This window comes from Anolis carolinensis, chromosome 1 (assembly GCF_035594765.1).
Source record: "Anolis carolinensis isolate JA03-04 chromosome 1, rAnoCar3.1.pri, whole genome shotgun sequence".
NCBI classification, from domain to species: Eukaryota; Metazoa; Chordata; class Lepidosauria; order Squamata; family Dactyloidae; genus Anolis; species Anolis carolinensis.
This window is the reverse complement of record NC_085841.1, coordinates 192,474,775-192,496,893: the sequence shown is the minus strand read 5'-3', so window position 1 is coordinate 192,496,893 and position 22,119 is coordinate 192,474,775. Positions and strand designations below refer to the sequence as shown.

The 22,119-nt window shown below is 38.9% G+C and overlaps 1 protein-coding gene across 2 annotated transcripts in view; it reads left to right on the top strand.

Moving 5' to 3' along the window:
* The window catches only part of znf385b (zinc finger protein 385B), a 304,135-nt gene that overhangs the window by 4,255 nt on the left and 277,761 nt on the right, over nt 1-22,119 (top strand). Inside the window, exons 1-2 of one of the 2 annotated variants that reach the window (XM_062963059.1) lie at nt 752-903; nt 3,401-3,471. The exons of the other annotated variant lie outside the window; for it this stretch is intronic. The gene's annotated coding sequence lies outside the window, so the exon portion shown is untranslated. Of the gene's footprint in view, nt 1-751; nt 904-3,400; nt 3,472-22,119 lie in introns of those variants that run through there. 2 annotated transcript variants of the gene reach the window in all.

The following is a 22,119-nucleotide window of genomic DNA, read 5'->3' as shown; positions in this document are numbered from 1 at the left end:
CACTTTGCTAGTAATATATGGAGAAAATTTCATGCAGTTTAGAAGGGCTCTTGGTAATTTTTGACTTCTGTTCCAATGGCAAAAAGTCAAGTTAGGATTACTAATACACTTAAATTGAAATGAAGGGGGAGAAACATATGAATATTATCAGAATGAAGAACAAAACAAATGAAGTAAGTGCATTGGTACTAAATGTTTATAGTAGTCAAATGGATTGTGAGTTGATACTGTTTTTTGTTGATTTGTTAAAGATGAAAGAGACTTGTCTTTGGTTGTGGTGTGGAATGCAAATAAAATTCCTATAGGGTGTGTGCATTTTCCATACTGAGTTTCAGATACTGATTCCTGGCTCCAATTTTAGCTAGAGATGTTCCCTGGTTATGTTTAGGATAAGGGTTTCCTTAATGTAAGAGTGAATGTCACCAGGGAAACCCCAGATTTTGAATTGTTTGTCTCAGTGATTTCATATTTGTTACATAGCATTGGGAAGGAACCCCGGGGCACAAAACCACACAGCATGAACCCTGTGGCACTATGTTCTGAACTTTCAATTCTAGAAAGGAATGGAGCCATTGCATCACAATCCCTCCAGAATCATCCCATGTTGATGAACTGGAAGTAGAAATGAACTAGGACTCACTCCTTCATTGACTAACGTGACGAGTGTAATATCTATATCACACAATTTTTGTTCTCGGGTTATAAATGCCATTTCCTAATTAGTTCTATCATTAAAATATGAAAAAAGTTTATTAAACTGCAAAAACTTTGATTTTGCAGAACATCCTGCAGCATATTTTGCTATAGTTCTTCAATGAATACCTTATCAAGTCTCAACCAACTCAGCATAGTTTGTGGCAGCTACAAAAATCAAGCTTTTGGAGTCTAACAACTACTTTCAAAGTAAGTACCACACAGTTAAACAGGAAATAACACTTTCAAACCAGGAACATATTTTTTTCAAACTTTGTTACATAGTGTTATAGGCACATTGAAAGAGATCTGCACAATCCATCTAATCCAGAAATCCGTGGAATTGAGATGCAAGAAGGGGATGCTGAAGACTAGCCTGAAATTGCCATCACAAAATAACAGAATTAAGGGAAGCTTTAACAAATAAAAAAATAAAAAAATTCTGACAACTACTTCTACAATTGAATCCTGTCCTCATCACAAAGAGGAGTTCACCCATATCTTTACTCATGGCATTCACCACTTTCATTACCCATCTTCCCCTCTCAACCTATTTAAGAAAGCAGGAAGAGCAAAAGTTAAGTGCACATGGCAGATGTTATCCCTACAAAAATTGCACCCACATCCTTGTTCAGTATAATATGAAAGCATAACGGATGAGCAGAACCCAAACTTGAATTCATTGAACTGTGATGAATAAGTGATCCTTAGGCCACATGCTCCCCAGCATATTTTCTCTGTCCCTTCAGATTCTCCAGGATTCCCACAACGCACGCCCCCATGAAAAAATAAAGCCACAAGCTCACTTGAGTGATTTCCTGCTGAAATTTTGTATCATACCATAATAAGAGCTGGCTGTGTTTTGCTTAGGTCTAGCATGTAGATGACGACCAGGTGGCAGCAGTCTATACAGTGCCATCAAACCACTGCTTTGTTGTGCAGTGCCAGAGAACGTCCTCCTGTCTGGCAAAGATATGCCAAAAATCTGCCCTCTTCAAAGCAAAGAGAAAGCTAAACTAAAAAGAAAATACAAGAACACCTCATTGATAAGCCTTTGCCTTTTCTCTTGGCTTCATGCTGAGAGTTACTTCTTATTTCAGGAGAAAAAAACAGAACTGACTGGGCACTTGTCAATGAAAGCTTTTCCAGAGCCATAGCAGCAAGTTGATATGTGGTGTTCTTGATAGAGAAGCCAAAACTTGATTCACAGGAAATATGGCAGAGGCGTTATCTTTTGTATTTCCTTTAATTTTGTCTTTGCCTTGGTGAGGGGCATATATTTCCATGAGGATGTTCTTTAGTGTTACCTTTTCACCAACATAATCAGCCCACCAGCCAGCTGTGAAGGTGGTTTCAACAAATTTTGATGAGAATCTGCTCAAGTGTGATGGGCAGCTTCATGAAGAGATGTGGCCCTTTTAGAGCCTGCGGAAGACCATTGCAGTCCCAAAACAACTGGCTACTGCCCCTCTGATTTATATCAGTTATGATATCAAAATCAGGATAGCTTGGTCTCTAAGTCAAGTAATGTATATGTTTTCTCTAGCCCTGAATTTTTTTTAATGTCAGGAGTGACTTAAGGAACTGCAAGTCGCTTCTGGTCTGAGATAATTGGCCGTCTGCAAGGACGTTGCCCAGGGGATGCCCGGATATTTTGATATTTTACTATCCTTGTGGGAGGCTTCTCTCATATCCCCCCATGGAGCTGGAGCTGATAGAGGGAGCTCATCCACTCTCTCCCCAGTTTGAATTCGAACCGGCAACCTTCAGTCAGCAACTCAACCATCAAGTCATCAGTTCTTTCGGCACAAGGGTTTAACCCACTGCGCTACCGAGGGCTCTTTTAGCACTGAATGTAATGGGCCCTTAATTACTAAAAAAAACTGTTGTTGAGCAAATCAGTACAGATGTGGTGGTGGCAGAAAAAAATATTGTAGCTGTCACCTTATAATGAACTGCAACCCATTTTCACCCAGGAAATTTCTCTGCACAGGAATTACTATTTCTACAATGAAGTGATATTTTCCCTTCAGAAAATGGTGTTTTCTGTAAAAAACAACAATGTGCAAATTTTGTGCAGAATAAGTTCCAAACTGTTAAGATTCTGGACACCCCAGGTTTCTTCTTGTCAGGATTACTCAATCCCCCCCCCCCCGGTAAACTTTTTATTCTCCCATGTTTTCCCTAAAGCTTGTATGCTTTTGCCCCCTTGTTTGAAGAAAAAAAGTGAGAGTTGAACAATGTCTTTTGACTATTACTGCTAAGAGTTTTCTTTCTTAGTATATTTCAGTGTTACTAGCTCAAGTACTTGTAGTCCAAAACAATCAAAAGGGAATTCATAGAATTAGAGAAGAAATGGAAAATGAATAAGCACAGTAAGAATGATCATTTTCATACACAACTCTGTGAATGAGAGATCTCCAAGCGCCCTGGGCATCAATTTTCTTATTCAGGTCTTGCATACTCAGGACTGTGACTTCCCTGATTGAACCAGTCCATCTGCACTGCAGTATAATCTCCCTCTTTTCCTGCTATCTCCAGTTTTACAATCACCATCTTGTCCAGTGAATCTTATGTGATGGTATGTCCAAAGTACGACAGCCTCAGTTTAGTTATCTTGGCTTGTAGTGAGAGTTCATACCTGATTTGTTATATTTATCTTTTCATAGTACTTCATGTCTATAGAAATATTATCTTGATTTTTTAGCTTCTGGAGCGAGGTTGATCATTTCAGGAAGAAAACAAAACCACCCTATTCATAAGAGGTGATATCAGGAGGTAAGGGGGTGACCAAATGTTTGCAAAGGGATATAAAATAAATAACCATGATTGTGAATGCAGAAGAACAGGGACAGGGAAAGAACACAGGTACAGTTGATCCCTGTTGGACTGCGTGGTTTTCTTGCTCTAAACAGACTTCATAGGAGACAAGATAAATTGTTGAAGGTATTCCTTTCGCTCACTAATAGCCAACCTTATATATACCTTTTAAAGCTTCCCACTCTCCGCAACCACAAGCAATGTTTTGGGTGGATATGTAATAATTAACTAAATAAATATAACCAATCTACTTTTACAAGCAGGTTGGTTTCTGAAGAGGAAAAAGTATGACAGGTTTCCAGATTGCTGTCTCATGAATGTAAAAGTCTCCTTTGACTGTTATATCCTTTCTAAGAATAAAGAAGCATATTGCTTGTCTACTTCATCATAATTTCATAGAGACTCCTTGTATCCTTTAGTTCTCAACTGTCTCTAATTTTGGTGTTTTAACACATTTGTTCCCCTCGTTTCTCCCACCACTTCCCTTGACCAAAAAAGGCCAGGAAGATCCTGGAATATATAATATATAATGTAATGCTGAGGCCAGATTCAAAGAAAAAATGTGTTGTATCAGAACTTGTGTCTCTAAGTAAAAGTGTTATATTTCTCACTAGTCTGCTGCAGTCTGTAGGTCAATAACATGAGTCCAGGGATTTTAGTTTTGAAGATATGCAATTTTGTAATGTGGTTGCACTGCTGAATACATCTCTTTTACTGTGTTGTTGAGCCTCTTCATCTTGGGGAAGTTAGCTAATGTCAGCATGTAATTGGGTACGAAAGTTCAGTATAAGGTTATCCCTACCACACTCTAGTTCAGTTGCAAAGATCTGGTCAGTGTTTTATTTATTCAGAAGAAACGAAAGGTGTCAGAGTCCCAGCATCATTTTCATGCTTAAGTTCCCTTGTACTCATGTGATACCTTCAAGATGCATTTAAATCAACTGGATATACAGTAGAGCCTCACTTATCCAACATAAACTGGCCGGCAGAACGTTGGATAAGTGAATATGTTGGATAATAAGGAGGGATTAAGGAAAAGCCTATTGAACATCAAATTAGGTTATGATTTCACAAATTAAGCACCAAAACATCATGTTATACAACAAATTTGACAGAAAAGGTAGTTCAATTCATGGTAATGCTATGTAGTAATTACTGTATTTACGAATTTAGTACCAAAATATCATGATGTATTTGAAAACATTGTCTACAAAAATGCGTTGGATAATCCAGAACGTTAGATAAGCAGGTGTTGGATAAATGAGACTCTACTATATTTCCTTTCCAGACTATTGCAAACAAACAAACCCCGTAGCAATAAAGATGCAGCCTTTAACTTCCATACCTATCTTGGGTATTTCAAAGCATAATCATTTTGCCATGGGTAAAATATTTACTCATATTTTATCCCACATTGAGAAAGCATTTGATTTTTGTTAAATATTATGGCTTCTATCCAGTGTCAGTTATGTGAGTATCTATCTGTACAATGAGATATTTTATTTCTTTTCTCCTGCTCTTTCTAAACCTACTCCTTAGGTCCCCTAACAAATTTGCAGGTGGGTTGCGGGAGAAATTCACATTATCAATGGCATCTGCAAACTATCAACGGTATTGTTTTATTATCCGGGCAGAGGCCAAAAGGGTGTGCTAGACAGAGGATAGTCCATTTTACGTTGGGTGAGAGGGAGTTTGAAGGAGTAAAACCTTTTCCGCCAGTCTTCCTGTTATTCCCCCCACCCATGTTGTCTTTCTGGAAACAACCCTCATTTATTAAATGAAAATTGGGGAAGGGGAATAACCAGCAAAAACTGCAGAAGTGGTTTTCATCCTTCAACTCCCCCATAAAATGGACTATCCTTCTCTGTCTAGCACCCTCTTTTGGCCTCCGCCTGGATAATAGAACAGTACCCATCAACCTTGGGTTTTATCTATGAAAATTACTGATTTTCCTGTGATTGAAAGTGACTGAAAAGATGTATAACTTTCATTAAAGGTACATTCTGAATGTTCAAGTCCCTACTACTGTGAATGAAACTAGATCACAAATAACTTTTCTAAAGAGGTTGATGTCTAGGTTGTAGAGGGTATTTTATATCCTTATTTGTGTGCAAGGAATCCATTATGCCAATAGGCAAGTAGTAGCATTCTGTATTATTAAATAATGGTTCTGGGTTTATTTCTGCAGTAGACTATTTGGAGCTCATTATAGCTTCGGTCCTCAAGGTTGTGGAAACATTCACGAATTCCATAGGGAGTTCAGTGACAGTGTAGAGCTGGAAAAGGTCTCTAAGCTGTGCACTTTCTCAGTCAAAGACGGCTCTTTTGAACCAACCCTAGTGTACTTGAAAATTAAAACAATGTAGGTAGGCACTTTAAAAACAATGTTCTCAAATTTGCTACATGAGGCTTCATGGTACAGTTATGCATATTGTGCTTTGCAGAAGTATCCACCTCCTTTTGACTTCTTCACATTTAATTACGTTGCAGCTTGGAAGCAAAATTGATTTAATTAGCATCACTTTTTTGTGCACAAAAAACTCAGCACTCTGAAAGTACACAATATTTTGTTACCCAAAAGTTTAGTAAACAAAAACAAACTGGCATTTGCAAAACCTGCTTGCGAAAGTATTCATGTCCCTTTATTGTGACACGTTGAATAAACTCTGGTGCAACCCTCTGAATCCAAAAGTCACATAAGCCATTGAATGGAGTCCACCAGAGTGCTGTTCTAATGTCTTGTTATCTCAGATTAAAGACACCTGCCTGTTCATGAACTGTACCAAAGGGATGTTGCTTTGTTGTTTGTTTTTGTTTTTAAAAGCACATCTTCAGGAACAACATCATGAAGCCCTGAGAACTTTTAAAGTTAAGAGCAATGTTGTGAAGAAGCATCAATCAGCATTGGGTTGCAGGCATACCCCACTTATTTGACAAGTTAGGGAGCAATATCAAAAACAGAAAATAATGATAAAATGGAACCCAGTTATTTTTTTAGCCTGACTAAACACTAGAGGATGACAAGTCAATTTGGAGAGGGAAAAGGAGGCAGTGCCTGGACAAAAGAGTGGACCAGGAGTCAAAAGTGTTATACACTGCTTATGATTTAGGTTTGTTGAAAAAATGATGCAACAAAGATAAAGCAAGCCTGTATTTTAGAAAACTCTGAAAATTAATATTTCCAAGACACTGTTAAGTCCCTTGTTACAAAATGAGAAGAAATTATTCTGCTGCAACTTTGCCTAAAGAACCTTGCCATCCACTGGAACTCAGTGAGTGGGTAAGAAGGACATTAGTCAGAGGAGCAACCAAGAGACTCATAGTAATTCTGAAGGAACGGGAAAAATCCACAGCTGAGATAAGCCAAAATTACACCAGAATGGTTTACAAACAAGAACACACATCTTTTAGAATGGCCTAGTCAAAGCCTAGCCCTCTGTCTGATTGAAAATCTATGGCAGAATTTAAAAAAATGGTGTTGTTAAATTTATATCCTGCTTTCTTCTCTTATATGAGACTCAACATTGCTATCCATCAGTGGTTGCTACTCAGCTTGATAGAGCCAGAACAATATCTATACACATAATAAAATGAAATATGTGTATGTGTGTATGTGGCAGAGGTGTCCACTTACTCAGACAGCCTCCTGCCTCCACAAACTTGGTGAGGGCAGGAGGATGATGAGGAGCCACCAAGTCACTCCCTCCAAGGACATTGCAGGTTACAGCGAGCCACACCCCAGTGTTTCTTACTCTCTCCATTGGTGTGGAATTTGCATGACCCTGCCCACTTCTTCCTTAACCCTTTCCTACCCTTTCCTATGGCACACAGCAAACAGAAGTTTGACCCAAGGTTTTTGGAAATTGTAGTTCACCCACATCCTTATGCATTTTCTAATGGGGGCATTCATAAAAAACAACAGCAAAGACTTTTTTCTAAGACATAGCATAACATATGACCAAACTGATATTACTAACATCCAAAACGAACAAGGCCTTTTCAAATAACCTGGGCAGCACTGGGTACCCAAGTTAATTGTTAATAAGAATGGGAAGAAATGCAGAATCTGGTTAAGGTAAAGCTGACAGAGACTTACCCTGAGATCTTCAGGAGAGGCCCTTCTCTTGGTCCCACTTCCATCTCAAGCTTCGTTGGTGAGAACAAGAGAGTGGGCTTTCCTTCTCGGTGGCTGCCCCTCGAGTCTGGAACTGGTTTTGCCCAGGGAAGCCAGAATTGCCCCCTCCCTTCTGTCCTTCCAGCAGCAGACTAAAACCTTTATATTCAGGCAGGCTTTTAAAGATGAAGATGTTTAAGATCAGTTCAGGAGATGCTGGTTTTAGCTTTAAATTTTCTTTAACAGTTTTTAATTAATTTTTTAAAAAATATTGTTTATATTTAATCTTGTTTTAAAGTTCACAGGAAGGTAATGGTGCTCCATGCAGTCATGGCAGTCACATGACCTTGGAGGTGTCTATGGACAACATTGGCTCTTCAGCTTAGAAATGGAGATGAGCACCAACCCCCAGAGTCTACAAGACTTTTTTTCGTGTCAGGAGCAACTTGAGTCACTTCTGGAGTGAGAGAATTGGCCATCTGCAAGGACGTTGTCCAGGGGACGCCCGGATGTTTTGATGTTTTTTACCATCCTTGTGGGAGGCTTCTCTCAATGTCATGGGAAAACATTTACCCTTTTTTAATGCTTTTATGTTAAGCCGCTTTGAGTCCCCTTCGGGGGAGATGAAGCAGGGTATAAATAAATGTAATAATAAATATAATAATAATACCCAAGAAGACTCACAGCTGTAATTGCTGCCAAGTGTGTGCATGTGTGTGTGCTAACAAGTGCCACAGTAAAGAAAATTCATCTTCAAAGTGTCAAGTATATTTTATTATAATAATAAATAATATTGTATCTTTTATACAGCATATGGTAACAATGGTATATCTATTGGAATTGCAGGTTGTAATACACCAAAATGTGGAAAAAGTCAAAAGGATATGTGCAAATACTTCTGGTCTATCTTATTGAGATAAATGGGACTAAAATGCTTTTGCAGAATCACAAATTGTTGTTAAGGTGAAGAAGTTGTCTTAAACGGTTCAGGACCTGCCTATCTCCGTGATCGCCTCCTCTCCTACGAACCAACGCGAGCCCTGAGATCATCCGGGGAGGCGCTCCTCTCGCTCCCGCCTTTGTCTCAAATGCGGCTGGTGGGGACGAGGGAGAGGGCCTTCTCGGTGGTGGCCCCCTGGCTCTGGAACTCTCTCCCTAAGGATATCAGGTTAGCTTCTTCCCTGCCCATTTTCCGCCGGGAATTAAAAACATGGATGTTCCAGAGTGCGTTTGAATGAACAGGCCCAATACAGCTGGCATTAGAATGCTTCTCTCTGTTTTAAGGGCGTACGGCACTTTATCACTCATTTCCATGACACAGCACTTTATGAAACCTGTCCCCGCTGGTTTGTTTTTAATTCTCTGATTTTATTGCTTGGATTTTAATGTATTTATTATTTATTTTGTGAATCGTTGGAATGTTTTTGGTCAAATGTCTTGTGTTGTTGTTTTCGGGCTTGTCCCTGTTGTGAGCCACCCCGAGTCCCTTCGGGGAGATGGGGCGGGATATAAAAATAAAGTTTATTTATTATTATTTTGAGATGCAGTTTGATACTACTTTAATTGCTATGGTTTCATACAGTGGAACTTTGGGAGTTGTAGTTTTGCAAGGCCTTTACCCTTCTCTGCTAAAAAGTGCTGGTGCCTCACCAAGCTATAGTTTTCAGAATTCCATAGCAACAAGTCCTGACAACAACAACAACAACAATAACAACAACAACAACAACAACAACAATACTTTATTTCTACCCCACCATCATCTCCCAAAAGGGGCTCAGGGCGACTTACAAAGCACTCATAATGTAATAATACATACGGTGTAATAAATACAGATACATAAACATCAAAAGGAAACATAATTCACATCACCAATACATAAAAATGCCACAGTAAAATCAATCAACCCTAAAATATACATCAATAAAATGTTATGGTAATTATAGACATAAGATGAATAATAACCAATCAGTAATATAAAGTGCTTTCAGTGAGAAAACCAATGAGTCTACAAATTGAACCTTTTGGGCTCTATATCTATCAGAAAGCTTGGTTAAAGAGCCAAATTTTTAGGTTGGATTGAAAACATTGGAAGGTGGTGTCAAACTGCATCAGTTTTACACTATACACACATACATATGATAAAAAGATATGGAATTTTAGCACATTTTAGAAAATCCATAATCTCTACCATTGATATTCAAATGTATTGAATTTTGTGTGGCTAAAATAGTAACATCGCATTTGAAACCAGTTTTGGCAGTAGCATGAAGGAGTTTCCTTTAAAACCTAGAATACTATTACCATATATACTCACATATAAGACAAGGACAGGCTTTGGAATCAAGAATATGCATTTTGATATGACTAGTGGTTAAGCTGAAGGCTATTCTATGGAGTGGGGAAAGCACCGATGTCACTTTAGAAGACCATCAGCATTTCCCATACCAGTCATCCAAAAAGGCCAGAGGCAGCACCACAGCAAAGAGAGTAAACCGGATCTGTATTTCTTTTAGGTTCTCCCAGGGTGGACCAAGCTCCTGCCATTTGCCGCTTTACTCATAGAAGGATACTCACACTGAGCTTTGGAGTGGTTGCTTTTTTCTAGACTTATACATGAGGGGTATGTACCTCCTCTGGTTTTTTGGGGGATGACAGAAGTAGTCACAGAGAAATGAGTTGTTATGACTAGGATTTATTATTGTGTGGGAACATCCTCATAGCACTGAGTACATTTTCGAAAATATATTTTGGGCAAATTAAAATACTGACGTAGGAGAAAGAGAAAAAGGGAAATTATTAATTAATTATTATTATGAGCATTTACTATAAATTCTATAAAGATCACGTCCAGGTCATCATTAGATTATATTCTCCCATATGAACTTGCCCATATTTTGAGATCTCCTAGGGAAATCTTTCTCTGGATCCCACCACACTCACATCTGATGGGAACATGAGAGGGGGATTCCTCAGTGGTTCCTCTCAGGCTCTGGAGCTCCTTCCCAGAGAGATTAGATTAGGAATCTCTCTGCTATCTTTCTGCCTGTGAATGAAGGCTTCTCTGTGTTGTCAGGTTTTTGACGTTTGATTGCTTAGGGGGAATGCGTTAGGAGTAGGGGTAGGATTACATAATGTGCTAGGTTTTCTATTTGTTGTTTCCTTTTAATTTTAACTAGTTTAAATTTTTGAAAGCCTAATTACATTCTTAACTTAATATTTTGTGCACTATGAATTTTTAGCTATGCTTGTTATAACTGTTGTAAGCCATCTTGAGAACCTAAGTAGGAAAAGGGCAGGATAAAAATGACAACAATTTTATGGTGGATTTGTATATTTCTGGATTCTGTGTAATGTTCCTGAACATAATCCTCCTGAAGCTAAGTAATCAACTCCATTAACTTCCTTATTTTTATTGACTGTTATCCTGAGATACATACTTTTTTCATTAGAATTTCCATCGTGATTGTTATTTAATCTCAAAGGAAGCTGCAGTTTAGTGAACTTTGGGCATGCAGCCTTAGCACAGCTGTTATAGATTCTGCACAGAGCTGTGATTTTTCTTATGCATCAGCTGAAAAACTGACAGTGTCTTCTATAAACCACATATTAATTTACGTGTAAAAAATGCATTAGAGAACTTGAGCTGCTGAGGTTTGTAGATATGCAACTCCTGTAAACTAATCTGAGCACTTCAGTTCCACCAATTAGCATTATTGTTAACTTTATAATAAGATTGTTAACACGTAGGGAAGTTACACTGACAATTTAAGTATTACACATAAGGTGTCATAAATATGATTGCACTCTACCATGTTCCATTTCTGTTTTATGCACTAATCACTGGTCATAAAGGCTATTTGGTGTACTCCAATGACATACAGAAAATATATCAAGTTCTGGTAGAAAAAATAAACAATTGTGAAACCAACATTCAAGGTGCATTTACACTATAGAATTATTGCAGGCTGACACTACTTTAACGTCCATGGCTCAGTTCAGTGGGACCATGGGAGTTGTAGTTTTGCAAGGTCTGTAGCTTTTGGTTTTGTTTTTTTTGCCAAAGAGTGCTGGTACCTCGCCAAACTACATTCCCATCATTCCATGACACTGATTCCTGGTAGTAAAAGTGGTGTCAAACTGCATTACTTTTACAAAATGCACATATTTACATATACATACACATTAGGCTTGCTCAAATAATTTGTTTTCCCCGTTAACCGTTATTAATTCGTTATTTTCGTTTGTTTTGAAGCAATTTTGAAGCATTGGTTGTCCACACGTCTGATATCGTGGTTTCGAATCGCGAGAGGCCGTTTTTCGTTATGTCGTCGTTTTCTTCGTTAGGAAAAAAAAGCTTTTGCAAATCACCCAAACCATTCAGGCCCTTTCCTTTTGCCCCTCAGCAAAAGGGGCGTCACGGGCTCAGCCAATGGGAGGGGGCGAGGGGGAAGGAGGCCGAGGAGGAGGAGGAGGAAGACGGAGGGGGGAAATGGCCGCCGCCTCGCCTCAGCTCAGGCCTGGTGTCTCTCTGAGGCGGGAAGGCGGCGGATGGAGCCGAGACCGAGAGAGACAGAGAGGGGCCCGGCGGTGAGGTTTTGACATCTGTGCGAAGCTAGGCAAGTGGGGTTTATATATCTGTGGAAGGTCCAGGGTGGGAGAAAGAACTCTTGTCTGTGGGAGGCAAGTGTGAATGTTGCAATTGGTCACCTTGATTAGCATTGAATAGCCTTGCAGCTTCAAAGCCTGGCTGCTTCCTACCTGGGGGAATCCTTTGTTGGGAGGTATTAGCTGGCCCTGATTGTTTCCTGTCTGGAATTCCCATTTTCTGGGTGTTGTTCTTTTACTGTCCTGATTTTAGCTTTTCTGTAGCTAAAAATGCATATAAAATTGATTCTATAGGGAGGATAAATGATTGGATTTCAACTCCTACAGCTTGGCTTTCTCTGCCAATAATGGTACCCATCTTGGATATTGTAAGGGATTTATTATTATTATTATTATTATTATTATTATTATTATTATTAGACCTTGCTCCCAGGAAGGTGCCTTCGCTGTGGCTCCCAACTTATCTATCTATCTACCTTTCCACATATTCTCCACATTGTGTGTATGTGTATGTATATTATATATACATGAGCCCCGATGGCGAAGTGTGTTAAAGCACTGAGCTGCTGAACTTGCAGACCGAAAGGTCCCAGGTTCAAATCCCGGGAGCAGAGTGAGTGCCCGCTGTTAGCTCCAGCTTCTGCCAACCTAGCAGCTTGAAAACATGCCAATGTGAGTAGATCAATAGGTACCGCTCTGGCGGGAAGGTAATGGCACTCCATGTAGTCATGCCGGCCACATGACCTTGGAGGTGTCTATGGACAACACTGGCTCTTGGGCTTAGAAATGGAGATGAGCACCAACCCCCAGAGTCAGACATGACTGAACTTAACGTCAAGGGATACCTTTACCTTTACCTATACACACACACACACAAACACACACACACATATGCAGGGACTATATATATATACACAGTATATATCACACACACACCAATTTAACAAAGTTTCAGCCACAAAAACAAAGTTTCTGAAGTAGAACAATGACTTTCACAGTAAAGACAACCCAATTTAACAGGAAATAAGACTTTCAAAGCAGGAACAGATTTCTGCAATTATTAAAAAATGGTTTATTATAAAAGCTATGAAAATTCGCCAAAAATCAGAGGATAAGGGAAACGTTCCAAATTTTGGTGAGCTATCAGTGTTAAATGTGTTCTACTACTGTACCAAGTTTGAAGAAGATCACTCAAAAAATGAGGGTGGGAGAGTCCTGTAAAGTCCTCTCCCTCTGTGCTGTTTTTGGGAATTGCGCATGCGCGTCCGCCATTAACGAATTAATTTAGAAAATAACGAATTTTTGTTAATTTCGAATTTTTTGGGGGGCCAAATTCGGAAATACCATCAGAAACGAAAAGCTGCCCCCCTCTAGTTTTGAAACGAGTTTAGAATCAAATTTTTCGTGGATCGATCAAGCCTAATACACATATATAATGATCTATGGAAATTTAGAGAATCTGTCCTATTGACCATTGCTATTAAGTGTATTTTTCAAAAAATAGCTTTGACATAATTCCTCCTTATTGGAACAAGCTCCACAGTTAAATGTATTATTCTTAATATATTCTTTAATTTCACATAATTAAATGCGTTTTAAGTAGAGCTCTGATTTTTTAAACAAAAATGAGCCTAAACTTTTCCTTTTTATATCTATCCCTCATCCATGACATTTACACATTGAAATCCAGAATTTGCCAATTAATAATCTGCAGTTTTTCCTTTTTCCCCACTGTTGAGTTAATAATATATACCTCCATTATTTATAGTATGTTAATTCAATATCTGAATTTGATCATTTTTTTAGATACATTATTACTAAATTATGAGATTATTACTAAGTTATGAGATTCAGTGGAAGTTCCACAGAATGCTTTGATGGCAGCATTTGCTTTGAAGCGGGACAATTAATAGTATACTTGCTGTATTATGTGGACATCTGCAGGTGCTCTCAGTGAGTCAATCAATAAAAGATTGTTTGGCTGAATTTTTGGTATGTTAATAGCAGAATCTGGATGCAACTACTTACAAAAGATTAATTGGCTATGATAATTCATGTTTCCAATAATGAAGGAACAAGTACGTTATGACTACTAAATCACTAAATTTATAGTTATGGCTTTGGGTGACTAAGTTTACAACATACTTTAACTGATGTGCCTTGTGCTGCTGTCTCCTGTTCTGATGTGGATGTTGAGGAGATGGTGATGGAGACAGGAAGAAAGTGCGTTTTGTACCTCAGGTCGGTGATTTGTAGTGTACATGTTTTTAAGGCTTAAGCTGTAAACTATGTTAGTTACTCCTGAAAATGGGGTTCTTTAAAAAAAAACCCTGTAATAGTGATTCTAATTAAGTACTTTGAGAGTGCATAACTATACTATAACTGTACCTCAATCTCCAACTGCCCTGTAGCAAAAGGCATATCTGGCAAGTACCTGAGCTATGATTAATACATTGTTCGAATGAAGAAGAATGAAACACTTCTCCAACTTTCATATTTCAAAACTAAATTGAAGTTTGAATCAATACTTTTAAGATTTTGTTTTTGGAAATTATCTAGAAGTATCATTGGCAAGTATTTCCAAAACTTTATTTGGCTATCGTTCCTCATAGACTTGTTTTATTCATTAGAAATATATTGATGGGCTGAGTTTGGCAGGAGAAGTGACAACTTTCAAAGTTATAAAAAACTTCCAAGCTCTGGTTGCTTGGTGGTATTTCTCATTTACCACACCTGGTTCCAGGGTTGTGATGAGGGCAAATATGATGCAGTTATTTTGCCAAATTGAAGTAAGTAGATGGGAGATTATGGACAACTGCATACCCACAGGATTCTTTGCTCCTGTCAGCACCTCTTCCAATTTATAAGTTGCCATCTCAGGACCTCTGATTGCCTGTAGATTCAGAAATGTTCTTGTGGTTATCATTGTGTGCTGACAAGCCATTTCCAGTTTATGGTAATCTTATCACAGGCTTTTTGTGGTCAGATTTGTTCAGAGGGGCTTGTTTCCACTTTCCTCTGAGGCTGAATAAGAGTGATTTGCTCAAGACCACCCATTGAGTTTGATGACCAAGGTCTGAACCCTCATCTCTCAGAGTCCTAGGCCAGCATTCCAAGTACCGTAACATAAGAGTTGGTCTGGAGGCAAGGTGCTCCTTATCACATGTGCTGACAGAATCATGTCCCACACCGTCCTGGCTCCCCACTACCTCATCACTCAGTGGGAAGCGTGAAGAAGTCAGCTCTTTCCTTTGATTTCAAGGGAAAGACGGGAAGCCTCCCATCTCCCCAGCGGTGGCAGGGCTTTTTTCCATTTCGGCCATGAAGCCACCCCGGAAGTACTTCTCTGGGGTGTGATGGGAACCGTTGGGCTCAATAGCCAAACTTGCAAAAACCTGCCCCCCCCCCAAAAAAAAAAATATAAAATAAAAGCCCATTTGAAGAGGTCCTAAGTCTGTTGATGGAAACAGGAGGAAACTGCCAGATGCACAACATAATTTCCATTGAGAAAGTTGTAGAAAACACATATTAGCTGAACCCAACTAATTCTATTCGCAACAAAAAGTTCTGTCTGTTGTCTTTTGATAAGTCCAGTTATATCAGCCAGTATTGCCATTTACAGAAGATATAAATATGCTTGATCTATACTCCATGTAACACACACATATAAGGACAGGAGTCCAACAAATATGGAGCTGTTTAGTTCCAGACCGTACATACTAAATCTAATAAGTGTTCATGGCACTACAACCAACAATAGTGAAAAAAATGCTACTTGAAGAAAGTAGTACTGATTTGCTTATCCTTTGAGTAGTTTAGTGCATACATGTGGGTTCAGATTATAACAAGTAAGAACTTAGCTATAATTGCTACATGAATTCCATAGGGGTGTCACTAATCCTTTAAAGGCACTCCCATGTACAATTTTCCTTTTGGGTACTCTCAGTGCTTTTGTTTGTCTTGAGTTATTGAAAATGTGCTTTGCATGCAGAATATGAAGAGCAGATACAAAAATGGTATGCAGTCAGTCCCCAAGTTGCAAACACCTGACTTACAAATGATTTACAAATGACTCATAGTTAAAAATTGCGGTGAGACAACAGAAAAGCTACCCCAGGAATGGAAATTTACTCCTAAAATAGTTATTGTGGTGTCTCAACTGAAACTTCTTTGTGGACAAAGTCACTCTGATCCGTTCCGAGTTGGACTCCATGTTAACAACAGTCTCTGACGATGTAACATGAGCACCTGCTTGTCCAGTTTTGATGGATTCACTTCAATTGGTGCAGCTCAAGGATGTAGACAAGATTCTTGGAGAGGCGAGACCAACCACATGCATCCTAGACCCCTGCCCATCCTGCCTGGTAAAGGAAGCCAGAGGGGGTTTGGCAGAGTGGGTGGTGTTGGTGGTAAATGCCTCCCTTGGGAAGGCAAGATTCCAGCCAGCTTAAAACAAGCTCTTATAAAACCGCTGCTGAAAAAGCCATCACTGGACCCCACTCAATTAGTCAACTATCGGCATGTTTCTAATCTCCCTTATTTGGGCAAAGTCATGGAATGTGTGGTTGCCTCGCAACTCCAGGGATTCTTGGAAGACACTGATCATCTAGATCCAGTGCAGTCTGGCTTTAGGCCAGGACATGGAACTGAGACAGTATTGGTCACCTTAGTAGATTATCTATGCCAGGAACTGGACAGGGGAAGTGTGTCCCTGTTGTTTCTGCTGGACCTCTCAGCGGCCTTCGATACCGTAGACCATGGTCTCCTTCTGGGATGCCTCGCTGGAATGGGTCTCAGAGGTACTGTTCTACAGTGGCTCCGGTCCTTCTTAGAGGGTTGTTCCCAGAAGGAGTCATTGGGGACACCTGCTCAACCCCACAACCATTGTCTTGTGGGGTCCCACAGGGCTCAGTACTGTCCCCCATGTTGTTTAACATATACATGAAGCTGCTGGGAGAGATCATCTGGAGTTTTGGTGTACGTTGTCAAATGTACACATATGATGTCCAACTCTGTCACTACTTCTCACCTGTTAGTAAGGAGGCTGTTTAGGTCCTGAACCGGTGCTTGGCAGCTGTGACGGTCTGGATGAGGGAGAACAAATTGAAATTGAATCCAGACAAGACAGAGGTCCTTCTGGTCAGTTGTAAGGCCGAACAGGGCAGAGGGTTACAGCCTGTCTTGGCTGGGGTTACACTTCCCCTGAAGTCACAGGTTTGCAGCTTGGGTGTTCTCCTGGATTCATTGCTGAGCCTGGAACCCCAGGTCTCAGCAGTGATCAGGGGAGCATTTGCACAACTAAGACTTGTCTACCAGTTGCCTTGGGAAGTCTGACTTGGCCACAGTGGTCCATGCTCTTGTTACATCCTGCTTGGATTTCTGCAATGCGCTCTACGTGGGGTTGCCTTTGTAGATGGCCCGGAAGCTTCAACTAGTACAACAGGCGGCAGCCAGACTTATAACTGGAGTGGCATACAGGGAGCATACTATTCCTTTGTTGTGACAATTCCACTGGCTGCCAATATGCTACTGAGCCCAATTCAGAGTGCTGGTCTTGACCTTAAATGGCTCTGGTCCAACTTGTCTGTCCGAACGTTTCTGGTTCATGGATTATGTGCAAGGTTTTAGACGAATGGATTTATGCACTTTATATGTTTTAAGTTTTGTATATTGTTACATGTGTTAATGCCTAATGGTTTTAATTGCTCTGTGTTTTTACTCTACTGTATTGTTGTTTTATTGGCATTGAATCTTTGCCAGATCTGTAACCCGCCTTGAGTCCCCTCGGGTGAGAAAGGTGGGATAGGAATGACATAAATAAATAAATAAACTTTATCACCAAACCTTGTTTCTAGAACAAGCCACATTTTTCAAAATCCAATTATCACAGGGACAGAAAGTGAGGGGAAATCTGAACCGAAGCAGAGATAGTAAAATAAACACCACAGGGGTGTTGTCCTTATGCTATCCAAACATAGCAGAGTTACATTTAAAAATTTACCTGTTCTGACTTACATACAAATTCAACTTAAGAACAAAGCTAAAGAACGTATCTTGTTCATAATTTGGGGACTGCCTGTACTGTATACTGAAACTTCTATCAGGTAAGATGTTTTCGCATTTGGAGAATTTACAGAAAGTTTGGCTTATGCTATAAATATTGGTGCATTCAACCTGTTTATTCCTCCCCTCAGATGAGTGGTTGAACTAGTCTAGGAAGGAGATAGATTCATATCATGTCTAAACCAAGTTTTCGTGTGCCCCGATATATCAAGATTCATAAACAATAGAAAAATATACAGCTTGCTATTTATCTTAGCTTGTTTTGGCATTTAAGCTGTTACTGTATAGGTATGGACTTCACATGAAGCTTTTTCTTCCATGATTGTTTATTTGCTCATGTGAAAGGAGCATTTTAGTAAGAATGAATAGGCTGTTTGCATTAGAACATAGCTTGGTTGTTGTGAGTTTTTCTAGCTGTATGGCTATGTTCCAGAAGCACTATCTCCTGACGTTTTGCCGCCATCTATGCCAGGCATCCTCAGAGGTATATTGGAAACAAAGCAAGGGAGGTTTATATATTTGTAGAAGGTTTGTTGGAGGCCAGGCCATGAAGCTGGCAAGAGCATTAATGCTAATCAAGGTGATTAATTACAAATCAATTACAAATGGCCTCCAACAGACAAGAGTTCTTTCTCCCACCCTGGACCTTCCACAGATATATAGTGATGACTGAAGAACAAAACACTATAAAAACATCAGATTTTCCTTTTAATTTTAGGTAAATATGAAGAGTAATTTCTTCCTTGTCGTGTGAGGAGGTCATGCCATAGTTTTTTTGACTGTGATGTTAGTTAATTAAATAATTTAATTGTCAACGTTGTCCCTACTCAGGACTCAAAGTCACCAATTATTCATTCATTTTCTAATTAACTCTGATTGATGCCTGCCTTGGGTCCTCTGCTTAGGAGGAAGGTGGGGAATAGTTAAATTATCTTGCAAGATGATTTTTGTGGCTATAACTGTCTTAAATTTGAGAACAGGAGCTGGTTTATATGCTACATCTGCCATTTTTTTGGATGAAAATTTCCATTATTCTTGGAAGAATTCCCTCTATGAAATGAAGAAGATAGCCTTTCATTATACAGTGGTTCTGCATGGAGAGGGGGCATCTCTCAGGGATTACAGCAAGTTCATGTCATTTCTGGAAATTATGTTTCAATGACAATTGACTTCCTCAAATGACTGCAGTTTGTGGCAGTACTGCAGCACAAATGATATTATTTTCTGCTTAGTGAGGTAAATGCTTGCTGCAGAGTACTCTGAATTAGGTAGTGGTGATTTTTCACTTTTTATTATTCCAAAGCACCCCCAATCTCTTTATAACTTGTGGTCAGAAATGTGTAAGCAACTCCACAAAATGGTTGTCTTGCTCTGCTCTTCTGATGCTTGCATTCTCTTACTCTGAAAGATATATTCATACACAATTTTTCAAGTTGCTCGTGTCTTGTTGCAGTTTTCCTATAGGCTGTTGTGAATTTTGGCAAGCATCTCAATTTAAAACATACACATTTATGTTGAGCTGATCAATTTCAGATTCAATCATGTATAAATATAAGCGCCAAGCTATAAATCAGTGTACCTTAAAGACATCCAAACGAGCCCAATGCCATGTAAAAACTTTGGACCAGATTTCTGCTTCTCCTTGAGGGACATGAGCAATGATTGTTGAACATGCATGCACTTTATAATATTTCTGTTTCAACAGTTTCAGTCAAAGCCTCCAACCACTGTATACCAACTGTTGGTTTCTTCCGCTTGTTCTGAACATTTGAGTAGTACATGAACCATGATGTTAGTGGTGGAACACATACACATAAGGAAAAATATGGTTTCCTTTCTTGGGGGAATTGAAGATTTTCACCTTCATCCAATGTGACAGTCTGTGGCATTGTGTATATGCTACAGATGTAAAATCCTTTTTTTCTTTTGGTCAACAAGAAAGTGCCTCAACATATTGAATGCTTATGGAAAAATTGTCAGCTACTGCAAGATTATTATTTTTTTTGCTACCTGTAAGTGAAAAAGACTAGCAGTAGCAGTAATAGAAAAAATGTCCAGCAGAAATGAATTGTATTTGAACTTCTTGTATTCTGTGCATTAAAAAAGTATTTGTACTTTCTGGCAAACAGTCCCCAAATTAAAAAGTAGAAAAATGTACCAAAGTTCATACGCTTGCACCCAGCAAGGACAAATCTTTTGAAATGTTTTTTTTTTTTGCTTATGAGAATAAAATAAGGAAAGACTAACTTCCCAAATGTTTATGATGATAAAAGTTTTAGGGAGATGCATGAGAATTTCAAAACTCACTGCTTTTTTCTAGCAAAAACACATTCAAGCACTGGCACACTAAAGTTGCTGCTGCTGTGTGTGTGTGTGCTTGGTGCTAAGCAGTCTCAAAATTCCTAGCAGGAAAATGTAACTCTTTCAAGGTTTTCTAGTTTCTGGAGGCTCGAAGAAACATCTCAGATAGAGGATTGGCAGAATAAAATATTGGAAATAATGAACATGGACAGACTTACTTATTTGATAACACCAAACCAAGGAATACCTAAAAAGCAGACTGACTGGCAACCAGTCAAAGACAATTTTAAAAGATGAAAAAGGGAACTAATAATCCAAAAGAAGAAGAATATATCAGAAATAAATGTTCGTGAGATATAGACTGAAAGAAGGGGAAGTCAGAAAAGAAAGGAAAGATTGTGGAAGAAAAAAACATAAAACGACCATCAAGGAATAGATGGAAGTCACATAAACTTTTTCTTATCACTTTTTTTGTTTTAATTACTCTTTGTCTATTTTTATTTTTTATCTTTTTTTTATATGTTTCTTTTTGTGCAACCTTCTCAACCCCTATATTTTCTCCTTATTTACTTTTCACCTGTCCCTGCCCAACAATCCTATTCCTGTGTCCCATACTTGAAAGCTCTATTTAAAATGCATTTAATTATGTATTACAATAAAATTACTTTGAAAAAATGTTGGACTTCCCAATTGAAAAAAAGGTTATCTAGTTTCTACCTAGCAACACTTGCCACTTCTTCACCCATGCCCAAGGTTAGTTACTTGACTTTGGGTCTTGAGTAGGAAATGTTTGAATATCAGTACTATTGGAGGTATGCTGGGTCCTGCTTGCCATGCTGTCAGCAACTGTCAGCATTCAAACAGATATTTTTAGTTTTCACAAAATCAACTGCAAGTTTTTAGATGTGGTATTGTATCTTGTGGTGTCTCCACACCACCTCTGAGATATATGGGAATATGGGAAAATAGAGCCATAAAAAGGTTGTGCACTTGTACCTAATAAATATATCGCAAGGCAGTTTGGGGACACTTCTTTCTTGATGTAATCAAGTACAATACTGTTGAGTGCTGCTAACTTTTGTGAGTAATACTGCAAGTTGGATTTTGTATTTCCTTGGAAGAAAGAGAGCACTGGTCATGTAATAGCGTTTTTGTTATGTATTTTCTTAACTTCCAAATATATTTATAAATATGGAAATAGAACATACTTGGAAGAAAGTAGCATATGAACTCCTTCCAGGCAGCAAGTTCACCTTTCGGGCATCAAGTCCAGAAAAGGACACCCTATACTCCCAAGATGACTGTAGGAAAATGTTTCTCATATGCAGTAGGATCATTCATCTGTTTAATGCAATATTGTTTACACTGACTAGGATTCCAGTGTTTCTGAATAGACATCTTTCCTACTAAGTGATGCTAGATTTAAAAGTGAGGTTGTCTCCATTCTGTCTCCATCCTGTCACTGCCTGTTTGAGACAACAGCAATAAGATAATAGCAGAAAGAATGTTTAAAATGTGCTGCT